General features: G+C 38.1%; 1 protein-coding gene across 1 annotated transcript in view; it reads left to right on the top strand.

Annotated features, from left to right (window-relative positions):
* The window catches only part of LOC139812081 (cilia- and flagella-associated protein 58), a 346,663-nt gene that overhangs the window by 3,598 nt on the left and 321,305 nt on the right, over positions 1–21,760 (top strand). The gene's annotated exons all lie outside the window — the stretch shown is intronic.

The following is a 21,760-nucleotide window of genomic DNA, read 5'->3' as shown; positions in this document are numbered from 1 at the left end:
ATATATATATATATATATATATATATATATATATATATATATATATATATAGAGAGAGAGAGAGAGAGAGAGAGAGAGAGAGAGAGAGAAAGAATCTCGACGCATGCGCATGACAGTAGGGGAGACCGGGGCGAAGTTGTCATTGCAATTATCTCGAAATCTGTATGTTGTGTGAACTCGTCATTAATACTATAAACGCGGGTTATGGTGCCCACGTGACAAACGGAGTTTAGTGAAGTTATGTGCCATGTTGTGATTCTTATCGAAGTAAACGTGTTTTCGGAGGTCGAAAGTAAAATTTTTTGCGCGTCGTAAATATTATTGTGTCTCCGAATTTCAAAGTGATTCTAAAGAGTAATGCATGCTAAACACGAATCCAGTTAAGTTTTTTTATTTTCATTGATTTCTAATATTTTATGAGCGACCAAACTTGAAACTTGTGTCTGGGGCGAAGTCGTCACCAAGCCATATCATGGAGGCTCCGGCGAAAATCAAAATCGAAGCAGCAGTGGTCAGATTCCGGCGAGGACTTAGATAATATGTGCTGCGTGTGCTCAAAGATGAGAGAATAAAGCTGACGAGAAACGTGCGAGCGTAGGCCACATAAGTGTGTGCGCTTTTCTTGTAATTATTTTCCGCCATCGTGTTTTTAATTAATGTTACCATTTTTCTATTAAAAAATAATGAATAAAATGTATCCTATTATTTTTCATGATCGGAATTATGAATTTTCATTTAAAATTCAGTCCGAGAATGGAGTGACGACTCCGCCCCAGCAATTTTGACATTTCAATTTTCGCACCTTTGTCGTTTTCACTCTATACCAGTTGAACAAAGCGACGTAGACTAAAAATGTCCGTATAAATTTTGTAGCCAAGGGTTTACTCTTTACAACGGTATACCACATTTTACTGATATTATTTGTTTTGTTGTTAAAAATCGACACCGAAAAAATAGTGACGACTTTGCCCTATACCTTTTTCTCTCGCACAGATGTTGGAGACACTTTTCGACCTACAGACGGCATAAGCGATTCCCCTTCTAAGTATATATGTTTTAAGATCACGTCACAATTTTGAGAAATTTACAGTTATAAAGTTGTAAAAATAGACTATTTTAATGTATTTTGGCATATTTATAACTGCGATGTGTGATGTGTTGGAAAACATTGCAATCAAAATTAAGTATGTTGTTAGGACTTTTAATCCTTAAAGAAATTTGTAAAAAAAACTTTGGGATATTTAACGTGCCGTCAACCATTGGACCACTAGGGTTCTTTTAAAGTTATATGGCACTTAACTCAAAAAATGTCTCATTTTTCTGATCCTTTGTGAATCGCCATTGCAGATTGTAAATCCTTTCCGATTTTCAATCGTGCAGATCATTAATCCATATATAGGGATTTTAATCGGGAAAAAACTTCTTAACGAAGTATATATGGGGCGAAGGCCGGGTCGGATTCGAACCACGGACCTTGGTGTTACTAATCACTCGCGTAGGCACTGAGCCACGCGTCATCCCTTAAAGAAATATGTTGTGTCAATGATGGTTAAAAAAATATTGATAATTAACGTAGAGTTTATTGCGTCAAAGTTGCGACCATTAAGAAGATCCTAAAGCGTGTTACCGACATTTTAAAAATGCGCATATCTTTTTATTGGCTTTATGGATTTAAAAATCCTTCTCCAAAGTTAAAGTATTATAATTAAAGTAATTTAAATCGACCGTGACTGGCAATATATAACGTCTTTTCGATATAAACATTGAAAAACTGTGAGCCAACTTGGTTTGTCGGATTCACACAGCACTTTTTCGGATCAATCATCGAGACATTATTAATTTCGACCATAGGTTTTGGTCAGTTGATGTAATTTCTAAATTAAATAGTTTAATTTTTACTGCGAAAAATATTACCCCAGCCAGGGTTTGAACCTGGAACCTCCCGTATACCGTGCGGGTGTCGTGCCAATTCAACCACTGGGGTTGTGGTAATATTTATCGCAATAACAACTATAAGATGGAGCACCGATTCTTAGGTCGACGGTGTATAATAAACAGAATAATAAATTTCTTTCGCCCCAGTATATAGAATAACATATAAAGTAATTTAAATCGACCGTGACTGGCAATATATAACGTCTTTTCGATATGAACATTGAAAAATCTATATACTGGCGAAAAATATACACATCTTGCGAATGTCATGATTTTGCTTTGCCGGAGACCTACTTATATTAGCCCTTAACTGAAGTCTTCTTACGAGTTAGTCTTACCATTATGCGCCGCCTAGTGGCGTCGTCCCAAACTAGCACAATGGAAATCCGAAGGACATCTAGGAAAAATGCGTTACCATGCATCTTTCTTAATTAAGAATATTTCATAATATTTTAAGAATATTTGAAAAAAGATTATAGAACCAATAATAAATTTAAAATATTTTTAAATATTTTGGAACGAGATTATAAAACAATAAATATGTAGATTTAAATTAATATTTAAAAAATATGTTTCAAATATTTAAGAAAATATTGTCTGAGTGATAAAGAAGAACATAATATATATAATATTATATAATTTTCACCCTTTTTTTGCAAACAGTTCAAAATTTAACAGATATTTTTGTTCCTCTACAATCAGTTATTGCTATTTTCACTCATTCCAAATACGTAAAAGATATCCTAAAATTATCCAAAATATGTCCAGGATGTCCTGAGGAGTTTTATAGGATATACTCAGGATATCCTGCGATACTCCTCAAGATATCCTGGACATGCGTAAGATGATTTTAGGATTTTTTATGGATTTTAGGATTATTTAAGTCTAGTGAACATTTATGAAAAAATTATAATTTATTACGGTACTTAACATACTGAAATTACTTTAACTATTTTACAATTAATAAAATAAAATAAAATATTTATATAAAATATTTACGACAATATATGTCCTGGATGTCCTTCGGATTTTCCGAGGATGTTATTGGCTATCTGGAAAACAACTAAATGTCTTGAAAATATCCCAGGATATCCTGGACATATTTAGGACGATCCTGAGGACGTCTTGTGCTATCTGGGACGATACCGAGAACGAAAATAATTTCAGAAATCCAGATAATATAAGTCAATTCGTGACAACATTTGCTTTGCATAAAAACTCTACAATTTGTTGTTACAAAATGAGACCTTCATGGAAGATGGATTACATCAAGAAATACCATACCGTTCTCAGAATTAGGCTTAGACCTCTAACAAGAAGGTTATGTACATTAAAGCTATTATCGTGCAATGTAGGTACCATAACCTTGTCTATTCTTGTCTACATCCTTGTCTATACAAGGACAGATATAGACCGGTAATGGGCGTATTTCGTTCGAACACGTAATAATTGGACACCGCTTGATTAGACACGTAATATTGGACACGTTTTATTAGACACGTAACGACTGGACACCGCACGATCGGTTCCACATGGGTTTTCAACTTATCACGCGAACCGAGGTCCACCCCCACCCACCACTGCTTGCGGTGGAAGGGCGTAGCCCCTCCCCCGCCTACGTGTGTACTGTCTATACACATATATCACGCGAACCGTACAATGTTAAAGCTGTGTCAAATCGTGCGGTGTCGAATCGTACTGTGTCCAATCGTGGGGTGTCGAATCGTACTGTGTCCAATCGTGTGGTGTCCAATTGTTCGGTGTCCAATCGTTATGTGTTCAATAAAACATGTCCAATATCATCTAATGTCTGTGTCTAATCGAGCGATGTCCAATCGTTACGTGTCTAAATGGATAGTCCAAGAGCTGACGACACTTTTGGCCAAGTGATTTTATAAATCACGATTTTCCGTTATAACCTGCGTAAACGACTCTCCTTCGATAATCCGAACACCTGGCTGGCCGTACTTAGGGGGTTTAGAAGTACGCAGGTGAGAAAAAAAACGGATTTTCAAGTCATAGTATAAGTCTTAATTTTTATCGGATATTGATAATTGATCACTCAGGAACATGCAAATAAATTGCCAGTTCGATTGCTCGGGGGGAATTAGTCGCCAGGCTTAATTAAAAATAATTAAAAATAATTATTTTCAAGTCATACTATAAAAGCTGGGGTTTTTTTACTAACAAGTATAGTGCTAACACATTTTGGTGGCAACATCTCTAAAAAAATTATTGAAAATGCACAAAGCCGGCGCGCGGCGGAGAGGTCTGATGATGGCCTCAATTGTTTTTAGCGTCCATGAGTTTTTAAAAACGTGTATTTTAACTATCATTATCGTATCAATTTATGAAAAAATTGATAAATAATAAATAGTATGTAAAAATAAAAAAAAATGGCTTTGCTGGCGCAGCGTTGCGTTTTTTGTGAAGATAGCCGGATATAACCGTCAGACTCCTCCGCCGGCTTTGTGCATTTTCAATAATTTTTTTAGAGATGTTGCCACCAAAATTTTCACTTGGCTTTTTTTGGGTGGTATGTGTTAGCACTATACTTGTTAGTAAAAAAGACCCAGCTTTTATAGTATGACTTGAAAATAATTATTTTTAATTATTTTTAATTAAGCCTGGCGACTAATTCCCCCCGAGCAATCGAACTGGCAATTTATTTGCATGTTCTTGAGTGATCAATTATCAATATCCGATAAAAATTAAGACTTATACTATGACTTGAAAATCCGTTTTTTTTCTCACCTGCGTACTTCTAAACCCCCTAAGTACGGCCAGCCAGGTGTTCGGATTATCGAAGGAGAGTCGTCCACACAGGTTATAACGGAAAATCGTGATTTATAAAATCACTTGGCCAAAAGTGTCGTCAGCTCTCCGTCTAGGAGGTCACCCGGTAACATAGAAAACAATCGAAATTATCGACATTTTGAAATCTGTTTAGATGAGGGCGCTTTCCCGTCGGAGTTTGGCCTTTGGTTTAGAATCCTTTTAAGTATCTGTAAAATATTTTTAAATTATGTTATTTAAATTTAAAGGTTTTTTAGGTCGCTGAAAACTAATCTGATATTAAAGTTGATAAATTCCCACACAGCGAAATTATCAATTTTATATTTCAAATAAATAGCAGATACATAAAATTTGAAATGTTGCTATATAGTAGATACGTAGCAATATGTATGAATCATGTACTAGATACATGTTTAATACCGATAAATGTCCACGTTTAGATATGTAATTACTACTACGTTTACGCGAGCGTTACTTCTGTAGTAATTTACGATAATTTACTCGTTTACGCGGAGTAAATTATCGTAAGTTACTACAAAATCCCGTTTACGCGAAGGAATTACCGTAAGTTACTACAAAAGTAACGCTCGCGTAAACGTAGTATACGTTACATATCAGATACGTATATGACAATATATGACAATATCTATTCGATACGTTTTGAATACGCAAATTATGTATTTGATACGTATCTGTAATATTGCAAATACACGTTTAAAATGTACTGTGTAAATCATGTCCATACATTGGAGGGATAAAAAGTCTTAGTGGTGTAAGTCAAATTTTTTAAAATATTAACTTGTGTGCATAGATGCTATTTATATATTGTATAGCTTGCATCTATGCACACGAGTCAATATTTTAAAAAATTTGACCACTAAGGCTTTTTCCCGTACAACACCTTTCATTGCAAATATATATTAAATACGTAACTATATTGCATTTTTATGGCATTTTATTTCATATCAAATATAATGTGTTAAATATACGTAATTAATGCAATAGGTACGAAATATTCAATACAAAATTTAGTACAAAATATTCAATACGAAATATGTATGTAATACATAACAAGTATACCGCACATATTATATAATGTATGAATGTATCAAACACGTAGTTGATACATATTTAACAAAATGTAATAAGATGGCGTACCGTATAGTAGCGTTATTAAACTCAAAAAATCATTAAATGGACAGTTTTTTGGTCACATAATCGCAGTATTATCTGAGGGCTGCGTAACACGTGAACTCGGTCAAAATATATCCGACAAAATATCTCGGACAAAATGTCTCACCGACAAAGTATCTCGCGACTAAATATCTCGCCGACATATATTTTCACAAATATCAACAATACCGCTGAACATATGGCGTTTATTGCAAAATTGGCGTTTATTACAACATAAATACAAGCAATCGATATAACAACGACTCCATTGGCTCACACGAATACCGTCATCAAAATTACAAAGTAATATTGTTGGCAACTCCACACAGATATTCCAAAATGTTGGCACCAATATAACCAAGCACAACATTTTTTAAGCGCTCATCATAGTCAGCTTATTTTTTTCGCTTCTTATTTTGTACGTTACGACCGGCGCGACTTTGCGCGATTAACAACTCGGTAGTACTTTGCTCGCTTTTCAATACATTAATAAACTTGCTGATCGATGCATGACTAATACGCACACGTTCGTTAAAGGCTCGATGCCAGCCCTCTACCGCATTATTCGTTTTAGGTAAATCATTTACAACCGCATCGTAACAATTCCACATATAGATAGGAAAGCAAGGGGAACGGCACCTTTTACGACGATCCAACGACCCAATCCAAGTGGTCTTGAAATACCCAAGGACGCTTTCAACAGACTCATTATCCTCAGAAAAATACTCTGATTGCGTGAGAGTCTCAAAAGCATTAATAACATCGTCTACCGGCACGAAAGCCAACGCGACCAACATTTTGATACTCAAGGCGAAATTGCTGTCTTGCCCGTAACGCACCTGCAACCCAACCGATTGTACTTTTCTCCAGATACATTGCCCGAAATGAAAATGACAACCACTTATCTCAGCGTCCGGGAAGCATTTAGCAAAAGCCGATGCGAAGCTCAATTCGAAATCGATCATGAGCTGGGTTGGCTTCAAGCGGGATTCAACGTTTTTCAAAAACGATATTACTGTAGCATACGTGCTCTCATGCTTATTAGGAGCCAGGACGTACACACGCGGATAAATTTTGCCGGACAGAAAGCCATGAATGGTGTACAATTGCGCAAATACAGTAGGAACGCTTTTAAAGGTTCCATCACCCAACCACAACCTACAACGAGCCAGAATCTTCAAGTTTTCCGCAGTACTAAAAATTAGGCATCGATCTTTGCCACCGTTATCGTGCAGTAAGAATTTGTCACCCTTCAAAGTTTGCGTAAAAATATCTGGTAATATCAGGCTCTCGCGTGAATCGGGATTTGGCAACTGAGGACTAATTTTTGCTCGAGATCGCTGTACCGTCCGAGCAAGGGCAGAAGTAGACGGGAGTTCGGCAGCCGCACCGACAGACACATTCGAAGTAACAGCAGCAACGACGGCATTCGTGCTCTCATCCGACTGTATAGCTCGTTTCTTCATTTTTCGATAGTTTTTCGCGCTTCTACTTTTGCCGTCTCAGCGGCATGATTATGCTCCGTTTCATCTAATATTTTCCTATAATATATCAAAAGCTTTATAGCTTTTGCAATCATAATACCACTACAAACAGCACAAAACACACAATAAAATGTCACGTACCGGACCGTGTCTTTGAGCTCGTATAAATTCGCCCACGGCAATTACAGTTTTTATATTCTACGCAACGCCACGAAACTTTCGATGTAGTTTCACGAACGATGGAATACACAAAACCATTGTGTACGAGAAGAGAACTTCCCTTTTAACTTGTTACAAATTTCAGAGGCATAATTACAGCCGAACTGCTCTGACACACGATCGAATGCTTACTAATAAACAGCCCGAACACATCACAACACTTCGCAGCGCGACGCCGATACACGGTGGAATACAATTCACTACAAGACTACGTCAAACCGAGCGTGAAAACAATATCCCTGTACAATCAATGGTAAGAATATTAATGCAGGGAATTATAATATATATGTTCATAATTCTTACTTTGAGGTAGCATTTTTTCCGCAAAACAAAAAATTAGGTTTTATAAAGCTAACTAAAAGTACATGCGTAAGTTTTCCACGCGTGGAAAGTTGTAAACCCATGTGGCATCTCGTAAAAATGTGTGGATAGCCCAATATTTTATATTTTGTGAGATATTTTGTCGAAAATATTGTGTCGGAGAAATATTTCGACGTGAGATATTTTTCCCGAGTTATTTTGTCGAAGATATTTTGTCGGAAATATTTAGTCGTGCTACCTTATCTGAGTGTAGGACAATAAACACGTTTAAATTATATAGTAAAAAATAATTTAAATTAAATAGTGATTGAAAGGTAAGTTCTCATTTTGTAATAGATTTAAATTTCTATACAATTGTATGTAATTGCTGTACAATTAATGCATATTTGATTGTGTTATTTTTATAGATTAGGTACACTGAAAAAAAGATTAGTAACACCAAGTAGAATCGAGTTAACTGAAACTCAATTTCAGGGTTATGTATGGCGGACTAAGTATTCTGTTATTTATACCAAATTTTCGTGTTCCTTCAACTTGTTTTTAGTATGAAAGCAAATAAAAGTTAGGTTTAATCAAATAATCATAAAGGTGATTTAATTATTTCGTAAAGTAACTACAACCCAGAAAAGTTGTACAATATATCAAATACAGAGTATATTTTACTTTTTTCTCGAGTTGAATTAGTAAAGTATATACTATAGTGTCGCATGAAATAATATATATGTCCTTCAATCTTTCCTGCAGGTTACGCGAATTAGGATTAAACATTGATTGAAGGAATTGAAACGTTCGAACACTTTGGCCACAGATAGGCATGTTGTCATTTATCAGATAGTATTATAAAAACTTGTACATTGCTTTCTTATAGTTTTTAAGTATGCAAGTAGAAACTTGTGTACATTGCTTTCTCATAGTTTTTAAGTGTGCAAGTAGAAACTTGTTTAAGTGAGCAAGTTGAAACTTGCACATTGCTTTCTTATAGTTTTTAAGTGTGCAAGTAGAAACCTGTACATTGCTTCCTCTATGAGGAAGCCTATTCTTATAATGCATAATTATTAGTAGATATTTATTAATTTGGCTTCCTCATAGAGGAAGCAATGTACAGGTTTCTACTTGCACACTTAAAAACTATGAGAAAGCAATGTACAAGTTTCCACTTGCACACTTAAAAAACTATGAGAAAACAATGTATGTACAAGTTTCCACTTGCACACTTAAAAACTATGAGCAAGCAATGTACAAGTTTCTACTTGCACATTTAAAAAACTATGAGGAAGCAATGTGCAAGTTTCTACTTGCACACTTAAAAATTATGAAGAATCAATGTGCAAGTTTCTACTTGCACACTTTTTTTTTATAAATAGAGTATCATTAAAGATAGATTGGTGTTGTATTTGGCTTGATATCTCAAAATTTGCGGAAATTAGAGCAATCACGTAAATTTTTTTAAACAGTAAATCGGCAACCTTTTTATTATTAGCAATTTTTATTAATTCTATTATATTCTTCAATTTTTTCTACCCCTATTTCATATATAATTCTTTAAAATTTAATTAATCAGTTCTTGAGTTATTAAACTTGGCTGTTTTTTTTTTAACAGAAATTGGTCTAATCAACCAAATCTAGAACTAATCTTAACGAATTATATATGAAATAGGGGTAAAAAAAGACTGAAAAATATAATAAAATTAATAAAAATTGTTAATAATAAAGGAGTTACCAATTTCTGTTAAAAAAAATGCCAAGTTTACTGAAATTTCTATAACTCAAGAACTAATTAATTAAATTTTAAAATATATATATGAAATAGGGATAGAAAAAACTGAAAAATATAATAGAATTAGAAATAGATCGATATCTCAAATATTGAGAAAGCTATAGCGTAAAACACGCTTTCTGAAAAATGAAAATCCCCTTAAAATTCATACCGGTCGACGGATTTTAATAAAATTGGAGGAGAACATACTTTCTATGATACTCTATTTGTGTGCAAAACTTCAACCCGGTATCTAAAAATTGTAGAAATAGATAGGTGTACAAAAAAATCCGTACACACACACACACACACACACACACACACACACACACACACACGCAAGCACGCACGCACGCACGCACGCACGCACGCACGCACGTACGCACACACGCACACACATACATACTTCCGGACATTTTCTACTAATATGATTCTTGACATTTTAGAACATTCTAAATCTATTTCTTTTAAAATCTCGAAAAAAATTTTTTTTACTATCACAAAGCTTCCTCTATGAGGAAGCAATAACATCTATGCCGTGTGTGTACATAAATGGATAATCGTTACTATCTCTCGTACACAAAGTAATAATAGGTAGGTTATACAGCCGCACGCCCGCCTGAACAAATTCGCTTCTCTCAGCCGGTAACCGGTCACCCATCCTAGTAGTAATCGCGTCCCACGTTGCTTGACATTGGTGATCGAACGGCCTAGTGGAGATCCTTTGACTCTAACACTTTTTTCTTGCTTATAATCGTATATAACACATCTTTATAGTGTCCAAAAATCTTGTAATGATATATATTAACTGGTAAATATAAAAACAATGTAACAAAAATTTTGATATATAATGAATATTAATACAATAGAATGTAGAATGAAATGTAAATACAACTGTATATATTATCCCATCAACAGACTTCAAGAAGTTGCTATAACTAAAATTAGTTGAATCTATTTGCAAACGGTGTCTAATTATCCAAATAATGAGTCCAGTACTTATTATCAATTTGATTTGACCCTCCACGCAGTAGTAAAATTACTAGAATTCTGGTAGTTCAAGGAACATGTACATTGTACAAATAACTATGTTTGAGTTCCGTTAACCTTTTACTGTTGACTAGATTTTACAGTACAAATAACTACGTCACGTTGTTAAACTAATTCGACTTTTAATCAATTTGACTCGATACCAGTTTGTGCAACCGAATTCTCGCAACCCTGACACTTAGTTCTCGTTACCCAATTTTTTTTTCAGTGTACATAATAATAACAAATCATTTTTGCAATATCATGGAAAAGGAAGTAACCGTGATATTTCTTCGAAGCATAATAGACGATAATTAATACAAGAAAAAACTGAAAAAGATTATTTGTTGCTAGAATTGTCAAGCAGTGGTGTGACTGATTTTGAACCATAGACCAAACGTATAAAAGAATGCCGAATTAAAAAATCAGTTTTTATAATTATACAGGGTGTTTTCTAAGTAGTAACCCAGACAGCACAAAGATGTATAAAAGATGACTAAAAGATGACAAATTTTCGGCTTAGATGTCTTTTTGTTAGAGCTTAAAATCGACTGAAAAATGACTAAAAATTACTTATGTCCCACTAAATGTCGTCTTATAGCCAAAACTTATAAGATGACTAAAAGACGATCAGATATTAAACATCTTTTAGTCGTCTTTTAAATAATATTGTGTGTGAACATGTTTTCGTTCTTGATATTTATATTTATATTTTATATTTTATATTTTATATTTATATTTTATATTTTATATTTTATATTTATATTTTATATTTTATATTTTATATTTTATATTTTATATTTTATATTTTATATTTATTTATATTTTATATTTTATATTTTATATTTTTATATTTTATATTTATATTTTATATTTTATATTTTCTATTTTATATTTTATATTTTATAAGGATAAAGAATTTTACTTATATTCTCCAAGGGGCCTTAAAGGGCGTTTTGAAGGGACGTACCCAACCCTAACCTCCAATTCATCTACTACCTTACTGTTTCCTCCTTAGGACCAACGGTTTAACGTCTCTTCCAAAGACGGAGCCCAGTTTTCTCCGCTCTTGCACGGAGGGGCGCGGTTTTTTTTCGGAAAAAAACTTTTCCATGATTCATGTAATCATAGCTCTAGTGGACTCGAACCTGGTTCCTCAGATTACGAATCTGGCGCTCTACCACTAGACCACACCGCCGCCCTTATTTTATATTTTATATTTTTGTTTATAAATGAAAAGTTTATGTTAATAAAACTTAAAGTTATAATTTCAAAAAATATTTTATTGCATGAAAAAAACATTTTATTTCAATGAGTATTCCACCGAGGGTCAGAGTCGAGTCAAAGTCGGATTAGAGATCAGGTTGGTTTATCTGTTTCTACCGAATCAGAGTTACACCAGGGTTGCGACAAGGTTGAACGTAACCAACTGTGCAAAATGTCAGCTGTATACAACAGTAGTAGCTTGATTAAGATGGGAGAAGTTCAGTTGAACACAGTACAATTGTCCACGTTGCAATTGCATACAGTGCTATTGGACACATGAAGTTGCGCAGCGTTCGATTGGACACGTTTCAATTGCGCTCAGTTTGTTTAGACACATTTCATTTGCGCACAGTTCAATTGGACACCGTTGCTCTTAGACACACAACACATATTATTAACTTATTTAAATAAATAGACGTATGTTGCTTGGACATAGTTTCTTTTGCGCACAGTTCAATTGCGCACAGTTTTTTTGCGCACAGTACATTTGCACAGTTTGTTTGCACACAATTCGGTCAAGCGTACATGCTAAGTTGTAAAAGAAGTCCACCCTGCCTACTGGCGGAGGTGGGTGCGTGAAGGGGGCCGAAGGCTCTCCTTGCACCCCTCCGCGCGCGCGCGCGCGCGCGCGCGCGTGTGTTGTGTGTGTGTGTGGTGTGTGTGTGTGTGTGTGTGTGTGTGGTAATTTTTAAATGCGTTTGATCGAACTGTGTGGAAACGAACTGTGTGCAAATAAACTGTGTGCAAAAAAAACTATGTCCGATGCAACATACCGTCTATTTATTTAAATAAGTTAATAATATGTGTTGTGTCTAAGAGCAACGGTGTCCAATTGAACTGTGCGCAAATGAAATGTGTCCAAACGAACTACGCGCAATTGAAACATGTAACGATGCGCCCCGAAACGCATCATTCCCGGCGAGCATCAGCCGGATGCCGCCCGGCCGAACACCCGCCGGGCGAGACAAGGCACGTTGTGCCCTTTTTTAAACTAATCATCTCGCGTAGCAGTCCGCGAACGGACTTAGCGCGGCAACCAACTCGGAGCGCCGAGCGGTGCCGAAAACGGCCGAGAGCCACCGAACGCGATCGCGGCGTCGGGACGCCGCACTTCCCGAACGCTCCGCCGCTCCATCCCGGCGCGCGCGGTCGCCGTCGCGTATACCCCCGCCACGCCGACACACCATCGCGGGCGTATATAAACCGAGCAACGTTGCTTAATATTAGATTCCGCCGTGAGCCAGCAACCGATCCGACCGATTCTCCGCTGCTTACGGATCCCGAAATCCCACAGTCGAACAACCAGGAGGTAGAGAGTGTTCTCTGCCTCTGCCGAGTGAAGCATCTAAGCGGTTGACTCGAACTTCCATACGAACACCTGTGACACCGGAGTGAACCAGGGTAAGAGAGTCCTTCTCTTACTCGCCAAGGGTCTTGGCCACCCGGTGCCGCCTCCCGCCTACACGAATCGATGCGCCAGGAGATAGAGAGTACTTCTCTGTCTCCGCTAAGGGTCTTAGCCGCTCGATATCGCGCCCGATCACGATCCAGCGCCGTACGCGCTCACTGCCGCCGCTATCCAAGCCTGCGATACCGCGGCACCCGCGCCGAAATCATACCCCGTACTTCCGCGAGCCCGCGCGCCCGCCGATCCGCGAAACTCCGCGGTCTCTATGTATCGTCGCTTTACCGGCGTCCGCAAACTCCACGATATCGGTACGTCACCGCCATTGTAACCGCGTCCGCGATCTATCACACGTATCCATCGACTCCGCGATCACTGTATACCGCCGCTATTGTAGCAGCGACCGCGATCCTTGTACATATCCACCGCTCCCGCGAGCATCTCTATGTATTCACGCATAATTGAATAAACCTTGTTTCGTTTTGTTGTATTTTAACCGAGTCTTGTGTCTTCCTCCGCGCCTACTCCGAACCCTGACCAGCCGCGAGCTAATTCCGCGCTTCGGAAGCTAGGTTGTTTTTAAACGTGTCCAATAGAACGCTGCGCAACTTTATGTGTCCAATAGCACTGTGTACAATTGCAACGTGTGCAATTGTACTGTGCGCCAGTGAATGCTTCTCGATTAAGACTATGCGACTAAGAACATCATAAAATATCATAAATCTGAGAACGATAATGTTAATTTACAGTACCAAGTAACATGCAGAAATTAATGTGCAGAAATTAGTTTTTATTTCAAGATCGGCGACGAAAATCAGCGCAAAGATTATCTCGTTTGCAACACTACAGTAACCTTAACTCGACTCTTGTCGTTTCCACCCATTGAAATATAGTATGGACTGCGCTCAGATATAAAAAAATATGAACGGTGACTCACACCGGTGGAAGAAAAGAGATATCGACTGGTAGAGGTCAAGCTGTCTCTTTCTATCCAATAATATATAGACAAAGAGGAAACGAGGTAGAGGTCATTCTACCGGACATTTTTTAAGGTTTTCATGTAAGGATCGCGTAGTTTATACTATATGTCGATGTTTTCACCGAACCTCATTTGGACCTTTCTTAAAATTTTGTTGGGTAGGGTTCAGATTCGAGTTTGGTGTTTCTACCATATAAGAGCGCTCACCCCAATTTGACTCTGTCTGACCCGCTGACCCGATTTTAACCCTTTATGGAAATATACTCAATATAGTCACTTTTATATAGATTGAACGTACAATAACACATCACGTGAATCAACCCATTTGGCTGCCGCGGACAGGCAGCGCTGTCGGGAAGTTCGGCAGTAGGTCCGAAGTTATCGGAGAGACTGTGGTAAATCGCTTACAGTAATGACGACGATTAACGTAGATACTAAATTTTTATCAAATTTTACGGGAGACCAGTGGCAACTTTCTGCCTGTATAGATACATGCCTGCTTGTGCAGATACTCCATTGAAATAATTATATTTATTCTTAAAAATTTTTATTAATGTTGATTTCTACGGTTGACAGCACAGTTGTATATACAGGTTGGATAACTCTGGTGGTGGGGGAAGGGTCCGCTAATGTTTCTGTTTTGTGTTTCTCTTTATAACCGTGTGGTTTGCTGCGATCGGGGAGTCTTTTTTAAAGTTTGGCGCGTTAACGTGATACCGTGATCTGTTTGTGTTATGTGTAACCGTAATTACTGAAATTCTTGTGGGTGAAGAGATAAAAATAGGGAAAGCCTGTGCTGTACCCAAATATAATGTGCTGCACAAGATAATAAAACGATCAATGTTTAAAGTGCCGTCGAACGATATCGAGAGAAAGAAATGGGCAGCGGCGTTACCTGAAATCAAGAATTTGAAAGCGTCTCATTTCATATGTGAAAAACATTTTGACGATGCGTTTATAATTCGCAAGTACGAGAAATACGATGTTAATAGAAAACTTATTGCTGAGGTAAATATACTAAAATAATTTGTTCTTCAAATGCAATATTATCGTTGTTGTAATATCACTGAGATAATATCGGTACGATAATATTATACAAATAAATGTTACGCGTTTCTAAATATTCTAAATTAAATTAACATATTTTTGCTTTTTTATAAAAAAAGCTTTGTTTTCATAAAAAAAAATTTTGTTTGCAGGAGTATTTGGTATTGCTCTTCGATCCAGTCGAAACTGTTGATACTTGATACGTATACTGGAAAAGACTTTGCACATTATTGCTTTTGCTAAAAAATTCGAGGCCACAAAAAAGATGTTAAAATTGGCAAATGAGTGATATTTGTTTTAAATTACATTAATTAATGATAAAAAATTTTTTACTTTTAAATTAATAACTCTCTATGTATTTATTTATTAAAATCAACCCTTCTTCATCCTATATCTGGCCACTAAAAGTAATAATTATTTTCATTTTGTAATAATAATAATAATGATAATAATAATAATAATAATAATAATAATAATAATAATAATAATAATAATAATAATAATAATAATAATAATAATAATAATAATAATAATAATAATAATAATAATAATAATAATAATAATAATGATAATAATAATAATAATAATAATAATAATAATAATAATAATAATAATAATAATGATAATAATGATAATAATAATAATAATGATAATAATGATAATAATGATAATAATGATAATAACGATAATAACGATAATAACGATAATAATGATAATAATGATAATAATGATAATAATGATAATAATAATAATAATAATAATAATGATAATAATAATAATAATAATAATAATAATAATAATAATAATAATAATAATAATAATAATAATAATAATAATAATGATAATAATAATAATAATAATAATATTAATAATAATAATAACAATAATAATAAAAGAAAAAAGTGGAATCGGAACTCAAAACCTCGCGATTACTGTAACTATTAGTAGGATACATAAAGGCCTTCGCACAATAAAAAATATAAGGAATAAGGAACAGATATTAGCGATTAGAAATAAAAAAATCAGGAATAAAGCTGGTATAACATTAATACATGGCTTCCAATAGGTTAAAAACTTTTTGTCTGTGTTATTCCCTGTTTCCGTTGCCTATATTTTTCATCGTGCATCCAACTTTATTCTTGATTCTTTAGTCCTAATCGCTAATATATGTTCCTTATATTTTTCATTGTGCGGAGGCTTTAAGATCTCTTGTCTCCCTCACACAGTACAAGTGCGCGCTCGCCGCCACTACCTCCCCGATAGTAACAACTCTCGCGGTAGCAATCTGAACTAGAAAACAGGACCGCTTAGCGGACCTTCCCCCACCACTAAAAAAGCGGGGAGTTATCCAACCTGTATATATTATACAACCGTGGTTGACAGATACTTATCATATTTATTTTCTTATTATCTCGATCATTATGGAGGTTCTAGGGTTGAATATGCGCAAAACGTTTTTGCAGAATATTCATAAAATATTCTTTAAATATTTCTAGAATAATTAGAATGTTTTCAATATTTTTTCTAAAATGTTTATAGATTATTTTAAAAATATTCTATTAATATTCTGAATATTTTATGTTCATCGCAATGTTCACAGATTATTATCAAAATATTCATAGCAATTCTAGAAAAGTTTCTCAGAATATTTATAGCACATGTTATAAATGTTTAAGAATATTAACAAAATGTTCTGTAAATATTCCAAATATTCTATATTTGTCAAAATATTTATAGAACATTCTATGCATTTTTTAAATGTACTACCAGAAAGAATATTTATTAGAATATTTGTAGAATATTTTATGCATATTCCGAATAGACAAAATTTCATGGAATATTTATAGAACTTCTACAGAATATTCTGAATGACCCGTAGAATATTAAAATATTTATATAGATTGTTTATAGCACATTTCTTGCATATTCCATGCTATATGGGATGTTATAACATATATTTTACGCAATAAGCTCTAGTCATAAAATAAACACCTCCACATGATATAGCTTCACGATTAAAAGCGAGATTGCAAAGGGATTTGCTTAGCGTCAATTAGCGACCTCCGCTTCGTTAAAAAATTTTAGGTTTATGTTGTGACCGAACGATGCATTATCGGGCCACGGGGTACGCTATTTTGTCCTCTAAGTCATCGGTCGCCACTCGGTTTAACCTTTGAGTACCGAGAAGGTAGGTATTCGTAATGAAAACGGACCAAAATGTGAACAATTTGTTTAAACAATTTTATTTTTTAATCCCGCCACAACTGCCTAGTAAGCATCGCCTGTGCTCTGGATACCGTTAGGTATGACCTCAATCGGCCAGCCAGGGATGCCTGTCATCCGGACAGCTGCTTGATCAGGTATGTTTATACGTATATCTTCTTAACCCTTTCACTTTTCATATTCCCGCCACAGCTGCTTCCTCTGGGATGCTCTGCCAGTCGCCTCCACTATCTATCATTCATCTACCTCATCCGTGGGACCATGATGGCCGGACAACCGCTTGATCGGCTAAGTCATTAATATAAGTATAACGCTATTAATTCTCTTTTATTTTCAGGTTTCGTCGACGGATTCCTCGTCACCATCGCCGATGTCATGGATCACCGCTGCTCACCGATGTCCAGGATCACCGCGTCTAGGAGCTGGCCGGACAACCAGGTAAGTATGAGAACTGTCCGCGTAACTATAATCAATGTCGCTTTTTTGCAGGTTACCGCCACGGTTTCCTCATCAATGGCCTCCTCTGAAGCAGAATCTGTGATGACCTTGAAGCTCGGTCAACGCTATCACCAAGATGGCCGGATCAACAGCCGCTTGTTCAGGTAAGTTATGGGTAAGTGATTGATATCTTCGTATATATTTTTGCAAATAATTATTGCTTTTATTGTTAACTCTTGTTGCACAATGATGGTGGTTCACAATTACTGATTGCCGCACAAGATGGCGGTCGCACGTCTCGCAAAGTGCGATTTCACGATTCAGGTACGCGAAAACCCGTACGCCTTTTGTATCGGCGTCATGTAACGCTGTTAGCGGGCGTTCCCGTTTGTTTCGGACACTGCGGTAGGCTTATAATTCGTATTCCGTTTCGCGTTCGCGATATTATACGATACGCCGGGACATACGCGCGAGAAGATAGCTACCGTTCGAGCGCCCACGAGAGACTGCCTCGAGGAATGTCGCTCTTTCGGGCTCCCTACTACCGAAGTTTTACCCCCACCATGGGGTTTCGGCCGCTTTCTCCTCGCGGTAATTTTCCATTCTACGCCGTTACAATAGATGTTTACGCGTTTCGGCTCACCAGGTGTGCGCCAGATGTTCGCGATGGAAATTTCCGCCGCCAGTACACTATTTACGCCGCGCTTAATTAGCTCCCGGGTAGCAGTATTTCAACTTTTTGATTCTTGGACTTTTGACGGCGCCGACCCGCGCGCAGGGTCTCTCTGACGTCCCTAATGCCGATTCCGGGTCGACTTCCTGGAGAAGACGTCCAGGTCGCGTTCTAGATGTCCGCCAATGGCGGCGACCTATCTGCCTACTCTCTCGGTCCCTACTAACCGTATTCCGGCCTGACTTCCCGTAGCCGACGTCCAGAATCATCGGTTACCCGGACTGTCCGGACAACCCCCCGTTAGGATGATCGGACCTCGACCGCGATTCGTTCCTCGGGTGTACTAGGTATCCCCGAGGACGCAGTTTGAATCTCGTTCCGCTACTACCCTTGGTTCGGTAGTTCGCTATTGTCCGGCGAACTGTGTGTCTGGATAACCGGATTTTGCTCGCGATCGATTCCTAAGCCCTGTCTGTCCTCCCGGAGTGCGCAGTTTCGATCCTAGTCTGTTCCGACGCTCGGTTCGCTATTCGCGCCTGTCCGGCAAACTCTCTGTTTGCGTGATCAGATCGCGTTCGCGATCGACTGCTGGGGTTTATCTACTTCCCCTGATTGCGCAGATTCGGTCCCGTTCCGCTACGACGCGTGGTTCGCGATATCGCGCCCTGTCCGGCAAACCCTATGTTCGCGCGCTCAGATCGCGCTCGCGATCGATTCCCGGGGTTTATCTGATTCCCCTGAGCGCGCAGACTCAGTCCCGTTACGCTACGACGATCGGTTTGCGATATCACTCGTTGTCCGGCAAACCAGGTGTTTGCGCGATCGGCTCGCGTTCGCGATAGTTTCCAGGGGTCGGTGAGGCCTCCCTCTGGTGGCAGTTTCTGCCTTTCGGCGCTACAGCGCCCCGTTCGTGTTTTTCGCCGGTTGTCCGGCAAACCCCATGTTTGCGCGATCGGGTCGTGCTGGTTTTTCGTGGGTTCCCCTTTTGGGGATCCCGAGAGTCGGCAGTTCGGCTCTCAATCGCATAGCACGCGCGTTACCTGTACTACGCGCCCGCGCTCTGAAGATTGTGTGTGGCTCGACCATACATCGTCTCGGTGCAACTCCGATCCACGCACCTGTCAAAATAAACTCAACTCCATGTTCCCATGGTCGGGCCGGGCACTTCGTGCCGAAAGAAACTAAAAGAAAAAACTGTGGATCGCAAAAATCTAAATTTATCTACTATTCGAGCCGCTGCTCGGCGACCGCTGTCGCATGTCTCATTAACAATAGCGCCGGACGGGTGTGATCAATGACTTTATTGAAATAAAAGATAAAAGGGTCTCCTCGACTCCGTCCTCGGAGCGCTCGCGCAACTTAAAAAACTAGTTGGGGATGTCCCCCTCGTCAGCCGAATCGCCTTCCCCGCTGGATGGGATGACGAAGTCGTCCTCCGGCTCCTCCCACGACTGGCTCGGCAATGCGGTGATAGTCACCGTATCGGTGACGGTGACCCGGGTCATCTCAATGCGGTAGGCGCAGTCAAACACCTCGGCAGCGCGCCTGATTGACTCCATCTCGGCGGGAGAGCCCCATTGGCGCGCGTCTCCCGCCAAGTGCACAGGGTGATGCGCCAGTTGGCGATTAACCACCGGCGACGGTGTGCTCTGCCGGCTGCGCATGACCACCTGCCGCGGCTGCGGCGTCGCCCGTCGCTCCGCTCGCCTCAGCTCCTCGGGCGACAGTCGGGTAATTACAACCCAGGGCTGAGTTAGGAGTTGCGCGCGCACCGTTTTAGTGCACGGCTTCAATGTTCAACAAAGAAAGCAGATCAGTGAGCGCTCTGTGATTTGGAGTATTTTTTTTAGAGATCTTTGATAGATCCAGATGAACGTATAATATATACTAATCAAGAACAATAGTCACTAAACGCTCACTGAGCTGCTTTTTCTGCTGAAAGTGTTGAACGCTACCATAATTTTTCAACGCTCCAAAGCCTAAATCGATCCTATTTTTAGGTTAGGTGGCTGTTCCATAACTTGCGCATGCACATTTGACACATCTTTTACACGACTTTTTGTTCAGTTAGGCTCTAAGCAGAATGGATGTCTTGGCAGTGTTTTATGCCTTAAGTCTTTGTCTTATGTAACGCACAATACTGTACAGTTGTGCGTTGTACTGTACACTCATTGTGCGTTACATAAGACAAAGACTTAAGGCATAAAGCAAAAACACTGTCAAGACAGCTATTCTGCTTAGGCCCTTAAACAGTCGACTTTTTGTGTAGTCGAAAAGATGTCTTTTAGATATCTTTTCGTCTAGCCAAAAAGATATCTTTTCGTCATCTTTCAGACATCTTTTCGTCTAGCCGAAAAGATGATTATAAAAAGACATCTTTTCGTCATTTTTTAGCTTTATGTGCTGTCTGAGGTTGCTACGGCGAGCGGGCATTTAAGGCTGCACCTCACCCCGACGGTCTTGTTGTGGACTGAAGGCCGGAATCCCTCGTGAGCGAGCCCGGGAAATAGTCTCCATTGAAGGGTTGCGGTTTCCTTTCTTCGCAGATTACTCTGCTTTTCCATTGTGCTCGGCCCCCGAGCAAATCACCCGGCGCCAGTCGTGACTTACTACCGAATAGTAGGTGTTTGTTTGCCCTGACGGAAATGATACCCGATTGCACCGGTCAAAACCGGCCGAGAGCCCAAGGCGTGCCCTCGTATCGCCTTAAGGGGGAATACCCAATTAGAAAGTTCGAAAAAGAGATGGGGATGATATGGGGATTCCAAGCAAGTTGGAGGACTTATATTATGGACCTGGAATCGATGATTCTATGTAAGTTGAAAAATTTTCGCGATTTATTAATTGCTCAATTTTCAAACGCGTTTTTCTCGAAACCATGTTAAAAATTGGTGATCAAAATATCTCGGTAACCACTGAACCGATCAATTTAAAATTTATAGAGGTTATTCTATACATAATTATCTAGTCTTTGTCGTAGGATTTTTTTTAAGTGACTTAGTTTTTTTTTATCGGC

The sequence above is a fragment of the Temnothorax longispinosus genome, chromosome 4 (assembly GCF_030848805.1).
Source record: "Temnothorax longispinosus isolate EJ_2023e chromosome 4, Tlon_JGU_v1, whole genome shotgun sequence".
Classification (NCBI taxonomy): Eukaryota; Metazoa; Arthropoda; class Insecta; order Hymenoptera; family Formicidae; genus Temnothorax; species Temnothorax longispinosus.
Note: the sequence above shows the minus strand (reverse complement) of the source record. Positions and strands in the feature narration are given on the sequence as shown.